The 13353-nt window shown below is 38.5% G+C and overlaps 1 pseudogene; it reads left to right on the top strand.

Moving 5' to 3' along the window:
• Positions 1-6485: 6485 nt before the first annotated feature.
• Positions 6486-7022, top strand: LOC110315679 (annotated as a pseudogene).
• The last annotated feature ends 6331 nt before the right edge of the window (positions 7023-13353 follow it).

The raw sequence follows: 13353 nt of genomic DNA, 5'->3' as shown, positions 1-13353 counted from the left end.
CCATGGGGTCTATTCCAGACAAAAGTGCTATTTCTCCTACTCTCTGAATTTCCACAGTTACCCAAGGTTTTTTATCTAGGGTGGAATCTCCTCAAAAATTCCCATGCCAATGTTTTTATGTATGCAGGAATCGTCCTTGCTCAAGTCTTGTTTATACACCAGCCATTAGATCACCTGGTACAGCTTCCCTGATGTTTCTAGGAGACACAGTCTGCCTTAGTTAGGATTTTACTGATGTGAACAGACACCATGACAAAGGCAGCTCTTATAAAGATAAGATTTAATTGGGACTGGCTTACAGGTTCTGAGGTTCAGTCCATTATCATCAAGGTGGGAACATGTCAGCCTCCAGGCAGACATGGTGCAGGAAGAGCTGAGAGTTCTATATCTTCATCTGAAGACTGCTAGCAGAATACTGGCTTCCAGGCATCTAGGACGAGGGTCTTAAAGCCATATCCATAGTGACACACCTACTCCAAAGAACCAACTTTCTAAAAGTGCCACTCCCTGGGTTGAACATAATCAAACCATCAAACAATCTTAGGCAAATCTCCAGTTACTCTAGCTCTTAAAAGGTTTTTACCCACTCTGCCATGTTCCCTAGGCTATAGGTACAGAAAGTGTGTTGTAGTTTGATCATTTGGGACTGGTCACAACACGATCCCCTAATTTCTGCGTTTTGATTATTTGTGGGTTTTTTTTGGGGGGTATCTATTGCAAAGAGATGTTGCATATTACATATTTAAAACATATGAATTGAGCAAATTGTATTTATTTATGTATCAATAGGGGGAATAAGAATCCATGAATCTGAGAAAAAGCAAGGAGTGTACATGGATTTGTATGAATGGAGGAAAAAGAAGTGTCAAACAGTATTTGGCTATGTTATAATTTTTAAAAGATAAGAAAATGATTACAAAATAACTCAACCTAATTCTTACATCTAATTTCAGATCAAATAGATGACAAAACTTACGAAAAATAATAAAAGAGATAAATACTTCAATATGAAACAAACTGCATTGATTGTGCACCATAATCCCATTTTGGCAATCTGTCTCCCATTTAAGAATTGAAAAATATCTGGGCAGTGGTGGTGCACACCTTTAATCCCAGCACTTGGGAGGCAGAGGCAGGCAGAGTTTTGAGTTTGAGGCCAGCCTGGTCTACAGAGTGAGTTCCAGGACAGCCAGAGCTACACAGAGAAACTATCTAGAAAAAAACAAAACAAAAGGAAACAAAAAGAATTGAAAAGTAGCAGCTATGCCAGGTGGGGAATCTCAGTGAGGCCTATACAGCTCAGTTAGTGTTGTAATGATAGAGATAATCAATGAAATGTTTCTAATCTTATTAATTATGCATTTGATAGTTCAGGTAAGTAACATTTTCCATTTACAAGGCTACCAAATTATTGCATTTTTCAATGGAAACCTTATTTCACATTGCAAGTATTTAACATTTACTATACCATAGCATTTGGTATCACTACTCTTCAATGATTGTGGGCAGTATCAACAATCTATAACTCAAAAGCAGCCACATGATTGCAAGATCACATCATAGGGTGCCATCTTTTTAAAACTTCATTGGATGTTCTACAGTTTGTTATATTATGGCTTTATATTAAATGACTTATTACCATAATTTCCATACGTAAGTTCTATATTATTTAATCTTTTTGTAATCTCACTGTAAAACAGAGAATAGGTAATATTTATGTTTTTTTTTCATTTCATAATGGCATGAAATGTGATATATGTGTGAATGTGTCTGTGTGAACATTATTTTTCATTATGTTTATAACAACTGGAAATAATCACCACTCTTGTCATAGTACTTTCTTTTTTAAACATACTACTACCTGGTACACAGCACTGTAAATGTAGTATTTCTTTTAGATTCCAAAATGGATATTATGCAACCCTGCCTTCATTTTGGCTATCTTAACAGTAGATGGCAGCACAATTACATATCTATTCAGTCAATATCATCAGCCCTATAATACATTAAGCTATAATTACATTAAGATTAAAAAACAAGTAGTTGTGATAGCCAGAAGGTAGAAAAAAAAAAAAAACAGATGTCCCATTACAGAAGGAAATGCAGTTCATTTACACAATGGAATACTACTCAGCTATTAAGAATGTGGACACCCTAAGTAGGCAAATAGATGGAACTAAATATCATGCTGAGTGAGGTAAAACAGACCCAAATGGCCATGCATGGTATGTAATCACTAATAACTGGATATTAGCCCCCCACCCCAAAAAGGGGTACAGAATATTCAAGATAGAGTTGGCAGAACTCAAAAATATCAACAAGCTGGAGGGCCATAATCAGGACATAATGGCACCTCAGTCCCACTTGGGAGGGAGAAGAAATCAACCACAAGGTGGGAGGGAGAAAGGGTCCTGGGAGGGAAAGGGAATGGGAAATGCTGAGAAGAGAACATGATCTGGTATTGGGTAGCATAAAAGCATTGAATCCCAGAAGGCCAACAGAAAGAATGGAAACAGGCACCTCAAAAGGTAGGACATTGGGGGGACCCTCCAGAAAGTACCAGAGACCTGGTAGATGATAGACACTCAGGACTCAAAGGGAGGGACCATAAATGAAATGCCCTACAGTGCAGAGAGGGAAAGCCAAGTTTCAGCAGAAAGACAAGGCATCAAGCCCAAAGTGGGATCTAGCTCAAAGGGAGGCCCCAAGGCCTGACACTATTACTGAGGCTATGGAGTGCTCACAAAAACGGATCTATCATGACTGTCCTCCAAAAGATCCAACAAGCAGCTGAAAGAGCCAGATGCAGATATTTGTACCGAACAAATGGACTGAAGCTTCTGACCCCTTCTGTTGAATTAGGGAAAAAAATGGAAGAACCTGAGGAGGAGGGAGACCCTATAGGAGGATGAGTAGTCTCGATTAACCTGGACCCCCGAGATCTCTCAGATACTGGGTCACCAACCAAGCAGCATACACCAGCTGACATGAGGCCCCCAACATACATACAGCAAAGCACGGCTGAATCTCTGTTCAGTCAAAGAAGATATACCTAACCCTCAAGAGACTGAAGGCACCAGGGATTTTATATGACTGGTGGGGTGTTGGGGTATTGGGGACATCCTGGTGGAGACAGTGAGGCATGAGGAGGTATGGGATGTGGACCAGGAAGGGAATAAAATCTGGAGTGAAAAAAAAAGAAAAAAGAAAAAAAAAACAAAGAAAGAAAGAAAGAAAGAAAGAAAGAAAGAAAAGAAAAGAAATAATAAAAAATTAATAATAAAAGAAGTTGTTCAAGATTCATATGAAGGTTAATCTGCACATCAGCGACATATGAGCCTGAAGACCTCTGTCCAGTCTCTCTGGTCTTTGGTGGTTCTGATTCTCAGAAACCCAAGGGTCCAGGTTAGTTGATTCTGTTGGCTTCCTGTAGAGTTCCTCTCCCCTTCGAGGTCTTGAAATCCTTCTCCCATGGTCTTGTGAAGATCATATGCCCCAGAATAGGGGAATGCCAGGGCCAGGAAGCAGGAGTGGGTGGGTTAGGGAGCAGAGCAGGGGAAGGGTATAAGAGGCTTTGAGGATAACATTTGAAATGTAAATGGAGAAAATATCTAAAAGAAAAAAAAGCAAAAACAAAAAAATTCACATTCAATAAATAAATAAAGAGTCCTCAAGTTTCATGCACTATTTGGCTCTGGGTGTCTGTGTTTGAGTCAGCTGCTGGTTGGAGCCTCTCAGAGGACACAATGTTCCTGTCCACCAGCATAACAGAGTGTCATTAATAGTGTTAGGGATTGGTGCTTCCCCATTGGGTGTGTATCAATTTGGGCCAGTTATTGGTTGGCTCTTCCCTATGTCTCTGCTCCTTCCCCTATGCCTGCATTATCTGTATAAAGGATAAAACGTGGATTGAAAGTTTTGTGGGTAGTTGATATCTCTATTGTTCCCTAGGTTTCCTTTCTGGCTAAAGGAGGTGCACTTTTCAGGTTTTATATCCCTAATATAGTAAGTCACAGCTAAGATCACCCCATTGATTATTGGGCAACTCCCTTACACCCATTCTCCATGTAGTCTTGGAGACGCCCCCTAGTTTCTCACCCCAGTCTGTTGTAGATTTCAGTTCACTTGCACGTTCATCTAACCATCTCCTCTGTCTTTCCCCATATATAATCCTGAATACACATTCCCTTCCCCATCCCCACCATCCCAGTTCCCTCCATCTATCTGCATTTTGTGACTATATGATTCTCCCTCCTAAATAAGATTCAATCTTCCTTATTTGGGCCTTCCTTATTGTTTTGCTTCTTTGGGTCTGTAGACTATAACATGGTATCTGTATTTTATGAGTAATATTCATTTATAAATGAGTGCATACCATGTGTGCCATTTTAGAACACACTTACCTAGTCAAGATGATATTTTCAAGTTCCATCCATTTGCCTGTAAAATTCATGAGGTCTTGTTTTTTAATAGCTGAATAGTGTTCCATTGTGTACATGTACATTTTCTTTATTTATTTTTCAGGTAAAGAACATCTAGTGTGTTTTCAGTGCCTGGGTATTATGAATAAAGCTGCTATGTACATGACTCAGTGTCTTTGTGAGATATTGGATCACCTTTTGGGTATATACCTAGGTGTGGTATAGCTGGGTCTTAAGGTAGAACTATTAATTGAATTAAATTTTTTAAAAAAGAAAAGAAACAAGAAGTCCCTGAACTCTTGCTCCACTTGGCACCCGAGGAGATCTCCAATCTCTGCCTGCTTTGAATAACGGTCATTGTAGTCGTAATACCAAGGGTTCTTGGAGGAAACCAAGTTATTCAATAAAATAGAAACAAAAATATTATTTTGTTTATTGAGGTTTCTTGAGAATCCAACACAAATTTAAGATTTACTATGATGGTGATGGAGACATACTTTTCTTTATCCATAATGAGATTCATGGAACAGTATGCTGATTTCTTTGTATTATGTAACACCAAGGATGATTTAGTATCCTTAACTGGTGAAACATAAAACCCATAGTCACACAAAAAAAGGAAGATTTTTCATTCTGAAGTAACCAGAAGACTAGCAACTAGTAACTAAATACAATGAAAGATGAGACCATGTTTTATTTGGAAAGAAGAGGAGCCATTTAGTTAGAATTGTGTGCTCAGAAAGGCATACTTAATAATCAACTTGAATTCAATAATTATTATGTCAGTATCTCTCAATATATCTATCTATTCAGAGTTACGCAGTTGTTTTTCATAATTGTTGATAATAGGAAGAAGTCGTTCAGGAAGGAAGGAATGAGAAACCACTCTTAAGAAAGATCTAGAAACATAGCCATGCATCATCATGGCTATGCTAACTTCAAAGTTATAGGAAGATAATTGAAAATTGATCTAAGGTAAATTAAAACTATTTTTTAAATAAATCATTTCAGTCACTTTACAACCCTTTATCAGCCCTCCCTCTCTTCCCAGTACAACCTCATGCAAGTCCTCCCCCATGCCCTCAGTCTTTGCTGTAAATAAAAGCCAACCTACATATGAATTTGCAAACTCTGGGCCTGTCAAACTTTAAGAACTGAAAATCTCGAGTCTTTTGATATATTCTTTTGTTTATTTTAGAGATTATATCCTTTAATTACATTTCTCTCTTCTCTTTCCTTCCTAAAAACACTGTCACCTTGGCAAATAAATGTAATATATTTGAAAAATGCTCTCATATATTCTCAGATAATAAATAGAACATGAAGTGAACAGTTTCAGAGAACAGTGCATACTGAGAATGGTAATTTTTCAGAGTAGTTTTAGATGAATGTGTCTTCATGAATCTCCAGCCCATATTCTCTTAAATCCAGAACAATTATTTCCATTGATTTCATTGGGAGAGTTATTTTGGCTATACTTCTGGGGATGGCATCAGTGCTTGACAATTGCAGAAATGTCTCTGAGCACACCTGGGCTCCAGATCACATCTGGATGCTATTTTTCCATTAGCTTTGTGGGAATGATCATCTGAACAGATTAGAATGATTGGGTGAGGTGACTAAGGGGCAGTATTCATAAAAACAATGCTTTCTGTGATAATTATAAACAGTCATTCTTGATACTACTTTATTATGGGAGAAATATACCTCAAACTACTCAATGAAAAATCCCCTGTTTAGTGGATCAAATAAATCTAGTCTTTAGAGAAATATATGGGTAATACTATAGGACAAAATTTTCAAGGAGGAACAAGAAAGCAAATTTCCTTCATTCTCAGTGTAGTGAGTACAAATAAGTAGATATTGTCCTGGTTTAACATGGCTTGCCTTAGTTAAGTAAGTGAGACCAAGTAGGCCAAGAACTTCTAGAATATATATACATATATATATCTTGCTATTTGCATATATCATCTTCAGAAACCACAATCATCTTCAGAGTTGTTTTAAAGGGATGTAATTATGAGACTAGCACTAATTAGCCAGGGACCAAAATTCAAATACAAGATGGATTTTCAGGTGCAGATTTTCAGCTTCCTGCTAATCAGTGTGACAGGTAACAGAGGGCAGGGAGTTTAAGCTCAGAATCCAATCAAAATTCTTTTCCCTGGGAAATTTGATTCTAAAATACACTTTTTTCTTTTTCTTTCTTCTGAATGTTGGGAGTTATAAAATTATCTTTGTATCTCTATTTCTACTAATCCCTCTCTTTCTCACTGTCACTTTTTTCTAGTCATAGTGTCCAATGGAAAAATTGTGCTCACCCAGTCTCCAGCAATCATGGCTGCATCTCCTGGGGAGAGGGTCACCATCACCTGCAGTGCCAGCTCAAGTATAAGTTACATAAACTGGTACCAGCAGAAGTCAGGCACCACTCCCAAACCCTGGATTTATAGCACATCCAACCTGGCTTCTGGAGTCCCAGCTCGCTTCGGTGGCAGTGGGTCTGGGACCTCTTACTCTCTCACAATCAGCAGCGTGGAGGCTGAAGATGTTGCCACTTATTACTGCCAGGACTGGAGTGGTTCCCCATTCACACTATGATACAGACTGGAACAAAAACACTGTAACTCCTTAGGGCCCAGTTACTTCCTCTAGAGATAAAATGTAGCCAGTGGTTTGATTGCAGTAGTCCACACAGGGTGTTCTGCTTTACAATATCATTTGCATTTTTGGATGAATGTCTCTATAATAGTCCACTGTACTCTAGTGCTGTTCTCAAATAACCTATTTTGCCAGTGTTTATTTATTCTCATGTTATTTTCTGTTTGTTGAAGACAAGTATGGCAGGCACTTCTCCTCAGCTATTTAACTGGTGGTCGCCATAAACCTTCACATCTAGTTTCTGCTACTTTCACTGATTTTAAGATGTTCTTGGTAACTGATTTTCTTCAGGGTAGTCATTTACTCACAAACACTGCTGTTGTTACCCTACAAAAAATAGTATCCAACCTAATCTGCTTTCTGATTTTTATTAGCAGACCATTTTTCCACTAAATTGTCCTGGGAAAATGTTCTTGAAATGATTTTCTCTACAAAAATAAACTCTTGACAGTCGTGTATATTTTCTTTCTATTCTCATGATATGTAATTGAAACACCCCACTAACACAGAAACCAATAAGACAACAGAGAACTAATGAATGGACATTAATTTTTCTTTATATCTATCTATGAATCAATTTATGTGTGTAGCTTACTGTGAATAATTAAATTCAAAGGAAATTTTTTCATTCTAAATAGAGAAGTAGAAATTATTTAAAATATTTAAATGTGTAAATACACTTGAATTTAAATCAACTTTAATTAGATTAAATTACATTTAATAATAATGGAAATATTTATGTGGATTTATGTAAGAGTTTGTTTTCAATTTTCCAATTTAAGGTGTTTGGTATGAAATCCAAATGACACAGTTACCAGCCCCCCTATCTGCATCTCTAGGAGAAAGTGTCACCATCATAGAAAGTCAAAATATTAATGGGTATTTAACACATTATTAATATATTATAATTTGTCAAGAAAGCTTTCTCAGAATCAGTAGTTTGTCCTTTAGTCCTAGCAAAGAATAGACTGTATAAAGAGGAACATGTGCTATACAACTGTTTGTTGAATAAAAATGACCCCCTTGGCTCATAATACCAGAGACACTGAAATATATAGAGGAGAAAGTGGGGAAAAGCCTCGAAGATATGGGCACAGGAGAAAAAGTCCTGAACAGAACATCAATGGCTTGTGATGGAAGATCAAGAATAGACAAATGGGACCTCATAAAATTGCAAAGTTTCTGTAAGGCAAAAGATACTATCAATAAGACAAAAAGGCCACTGCCACAGACAGACCTCACTTGGGTCCCTGATCTGCATGGAACGGGTCTCTTGGTTGCAGGTGAGTGACGATTTGGTGAATGAGTGACAGACATCTTCAATGAGAGAGAGAGAGAGAGAGAGAGAGAGAGAGAGAGAGAGAGAGAGAGAGAGAGAGACTGAATGTATTGATTAAAATGAGCACCAGTTTTATATAGTACAGAGAACAAAGGGGTAGGATGTCACAACAGGAAAAGTACATTGAAGTTACTTGACACAAAACAGAGGAATGACTTCAAATGGACTTACAGGAGTCAAGTAATATTTACAGTTAAGATAATGCAGTTTTGCCTAGGGTCAGCTAAAGGCAGGTAAGGATTTCAAACCCTAGTCACATTTTGTGCTACTCCTTTGAGCCTTGTGAGAGCTAGCACCAGGGGGTTCTGCACTAGCAGACCTTCTCATGAATAATACAATACTGCAACCCCCCTATTTTCTAGACCTTGGTAAATACTTGCATATGAAAGTAACCTTTTCACTGAATTCTGAGCTCCTGGCTTATAAGGAATTTTTAGGACTTTGGAACACTGGTGGAAACTTCACCTATGGTAAAAATTCAATCTTTAAAGGCATTAATAGTACTGAAAGAGAGCATATACCATTCTAACATGCGGATAGGGTTCATGTATATAGATTTTGGGAAATGCCAGGACTTCAGGAGGCTGAGTCTCCTTGAGACTCTTTTTCCTCAGGACTGGTTTTTAGACCTGTTATGAGTCACTACTAGAGTGGGCGTGGCAGGTCACCAACAGATTGGGAAAGGATTATTACCAATCCTTAATCTGATATGGAACTAATATCCAATATATACAAAGAGCTCAGGAAGCTGGACTCCAGAAATTCAAATAACCCCATTAAAAATGGGGTACAGAGTTAAACAAAGAATTCTCAAATGAGGACTACCAAAGGGATGAGAAGCACCTAAAAAATGTTCAACATCCTTAACCATCAGAAAAAAGAAAGGAAAAGAAAAAAAACCCTGAGAATATACCTCACACCAGTCAGAATGGCTAGGATCAAAAATTCAGGTGAAACAGGTACTGGCAAGGATGTAGAGAAATAGGAACATTCCTCCATTGCTGATGGGATTTCAAGCTTATACAATCACTCTGGAAATCAGTCTGCAGTACCTCAGAAAATTGGACATAGGACTACCGGAAGATCAAGCAATACCACTCCTGGGCATATACCCAGAAGATGTTCAAACTGGTAATAAGGACACATGCTCCACTATGTTCATAGCAGCCTTATTTATAATAGCCAGATGTTGGAAAGAACTCCGGTGTCCCTCAACAGAGGAATCAATACAGAAAATGTGGTACATTTACACAATGGAGTACTACTCAGCTATTAAAAACAACGAATTTTTGAAATTCTTGGGTAAATGGATGGAACTGGAGGATATCCTCCTGAGTGAGATAACCCAATCACAAAAGAAGTCACTTGATACACGCTCACTGATAAGAGGATATTAGCCCAGAAACTTAGAAGACCCAAGATAAAATTTGCAAAACACAAGAAAATCAAGAAAGAAGACCAACGTGTAGATACACCATTCCTCCTTAGAATAGGGAACAAAATACCCATGCAAGGAGTTACAAAGTTTGGAGCTAAGATGAAAGGATGGACCATCCAGACACTACCCCACCTGGGGATCCATCCCATAATCAGCCACCAAATGCAGACACTATTGCACATGCCAGGAAGGTTTTGTTGAAAGAACCCTGACATAGATGTCTCATGTGAGGCTATGCCAGTGCCTGGCAAATACAGAAGTGTATGCTCACAGTCTATTGGATGGAACACAGGGCCCAAAATGGAGGAATTAGAGAATGTACCCAAGGAGCTGAAGGGGTCTGCAACCCTATAGTTGGAACAACAATATGAACTAACCAGTACCCCCAGAGCTCCTGTCTCTAGCTTCATATGTAGCAGAAGATGGCCTAGTTGGCCATCATTGGGAAGAGAGGCCACTTAGTCTTGCAAACTTTGTATGCCTGTCTTAGTCAGGGTTTCTAATCCTGCACAAACATCATGACCAAGAAGCAGTTGGGGAGGAAAGGGTTTATTCAGCTAACATTTCCACATTGCTGTCCATCACTAAAAGAAGTCAGAACTGGAACTCAAGCAGGCCAGGGAGCAGGAGCTGATGCAGAGGCCATGGAGGGATGTTCTTTACAGGCTTGCTTCCACTGTCTTGCTCAGCCTGCTCTCTTATAGAACCCAAGACTACCAGCCCAGAGATGGCACCACCCACAAGGGGACCTCCCCCCTTGATCACTATTTGAGAAAATTCCTTACAGCTAGATCTCATGGAGGCATTTCCTCAACTGGAGCTCCTTTCTCTGTGATAACTCCAGCTGTGTAAAATTGACACAAAACTAGCCAGTACAATACCCCAGTATAGCAGAATGCCAGAGCCAAGTAGTGGGAGTGCGTGGATAGGAGAGCAGGGCGAGAGGAGAGTATAGGGGACTTTAGAAATGTAAATGAAGAAAATATCTAGTAAAATAGTGAAAAAAAGTAACAGCATATAAAAGATTGAAATAAAATATACTTATAAGCTATTAAAAAAATGACTCCCTGGGCTCATATATTTAAATGCTTAGGAAGTAGCCCAATTTGATATGATTTGGACGTATGGCCCTGTTGGAGGAAGTGTGCCACTGGGGTTGAGCTTCCAGATTCTAAAAGCCTAATTCAGGCCCAATGTTTTTATTTCCCTGCTGCTTGCTGATTCAGATGTCAAACTCATTTCTCATGTTTGCCTTTGTGCAGTCATACTCCCCAAAAATATAAATTCTAAGCAAGTCTCAAATAAATTCTTTCCTTTCTGAGAGTTTTGTGGTTATGGTATATCTCCATAGCAATATAATACAACCAAGAAACCTACAATTCTATAGTGGAAACTTGAGAAATTTTGAGTTGTGAGGCAACAGTGAAACAGCAAGTCAGTTCTCCACTTCCTTACCCTCTGTCACGTCTTCTAAAAGAACCTTTGTCAGGATCTTTTTTCCTTTCTTTGATTTTCTATAGACATCAAGGGTCAATGATCAACCCTCCTGTGAGATATAAAATCATAAAAGAAAGATTCAATGTTCACTGAAACCTGTCGGAAGAGATGGGCAGGGAAAATTATTGGAAAAGCACCTGCAGAGATACAGTATGCATGTTAGAGCATAAACATCCCACCTTGAACTTGTAAGGAAATATGGGGAAAAGGGGTTGGACAGCTCTCATTGTCAGTTTCAGGTAAGATTTAACTTCTAGGGAAGCACCAGATAATCAACCAACCCTTGCCTGAAAATCTCCATGCAACATGACCAAACCTTTGGCCATTAAGTGTTTAAATTCTAGGGCTAACAATTTGCTTCCAATGATAATTGTATATCATTAGATCTATTAAAATTGTATAAATTATAAAATTGTATATCATTAGATCTATTAAAAACTAAGTGCTGCAATAAAACCAATTAGTGAAGAATACTAAATATCCTCCTTCCCTTCCTGAAGTAAGGTATTGCCATGTCTAAGGTGTGCAGGGGATGGGGAGATTCTAATTTTCCTGTTTAGATAGCAGCATATTAACAATTTTTTGATAATTGGTTGTTTTTGTCACAAAGTGGAATCATAAGGATGCCCAAGAATACCTTAAAGCACTAATCAAAGGATGTCACATGATGTATGAGATTATGTTTTGGTTTTTGGTTGGTTGGTTGGTTTGGCTTGATTTTTGTTTTAGATTTTAAGCAGGGAGAAAGATTTAAGAAATGCCTAATTACCCTGGAAATTCTGATTATTTTAATGAAGCAGCAACTCTTCTACACACCCATGCCCCCCCCCCAAAAAAATTACAACTATCTCTAAGAGCCTTCATTCTCATATGAAGCATGAAGTCTATGTTAAACATACAAGAAGCTTGCCTAACCCTTAGTCTCACATAACTGATTTATTACTCCTGGTAGTTATTTAATGTGAGTCTGTCATCTTGTACCACTTCACTCAGGGTTCTTTTTAAACAAGCATGGAGTAGAAAATGTGAAAAATGAGAGTACTTACAAAAGCAATACTGAGGTTTCTTTGCATTTCATAGAAGAGTGATAATATTTTCACTTTCATCTCTGAATAGAATCAGTGTTTTGTCTAAACATTCCTGGAATCCAGATACCTAAATGGGATACAACTTTTCTCAGTGCCTTAGGAGTTCAAAATAATTTGTGTAGACTAAGATCAATGAGGAAATGTCAGCTGAAAAGAGAAGGAAGTTATGGAATTTGGGTTTGGTTTTTCTTTCTTTTTTTTTTTTTGTGTGGGGGGCAGTGGACAGTTGTCATCTTAGTTACCGTTTTATTGCTGTGAAAAGACAGCATATCCATGACAATTTATTAAAAAAATATTTTATTAGGGGCTTGCTTAATTTTTTTTATTAAATTAGCTAACTTGTTTACATTCCAAATGCTGCCCTCTTCCCAGTCTGCCCTCCCAGGGTTTTTCATCCACTTCCTCTCCCCTGTGTCTCTGATAGGATATTCTTCTGTCCACCCCCAACTCACTGGCACCCACCAGTATCTCCCTTACCTGAGGCATCAAGTCTCAAGAGGATTAGGTGCATCCTCTCCCACTGAGGCCAAATAAGGCAATCCTCTGCTACATTTGTGCTAGGGGCCATCCACCAGATTATGCATGGTATTTAGTTGATGACATAGTCTCTGGGAGCTCTCAGAGTTGTGGGTTAGTTGATAGTGTTGTTCTTACTATGGAATTGCCATTGCTTTCAGCTCCTTCAATCCTTCCTCTAACTTGTTCACGGGGACCCCTAATTCAGTAAAATATTTGGTTGTATGTGTCTGCATCTGTCTCAGTCAGCTGCTGGTAGATCCTCTCAGAGGACAGTCATGCTGTCTATAAGCACAAAATGACACCAGTAATGGTGTCAGGGTTTGGTGCCTCAGCATGAGATGGATACCAAGCTGCGCCAGTTGCTAGATGGCCTTTCCTTCAGGCTGGGAT

This window comes from Mus pahari, unplaced genomic scaffold (genome assembly GCF_900095145.1).
Source record: "Mus pahari unplaced genomic scaffold, PAHARI_EIJ_v1.1 scaffold_1585_1, whole genome shotgun sequence".
In the NCBI taxonomy this organism is placed as follows: Eukaryota; Metazoa; Chordata; class Mammalia; order Rodentia; family Muridae; genus Mus; species Mus pahari.
The sequence above is the reverse complement of the archived record's forward strand: the minus strand, read 5'-3'. Positions and strand labels throughout refer to the sequence as shown.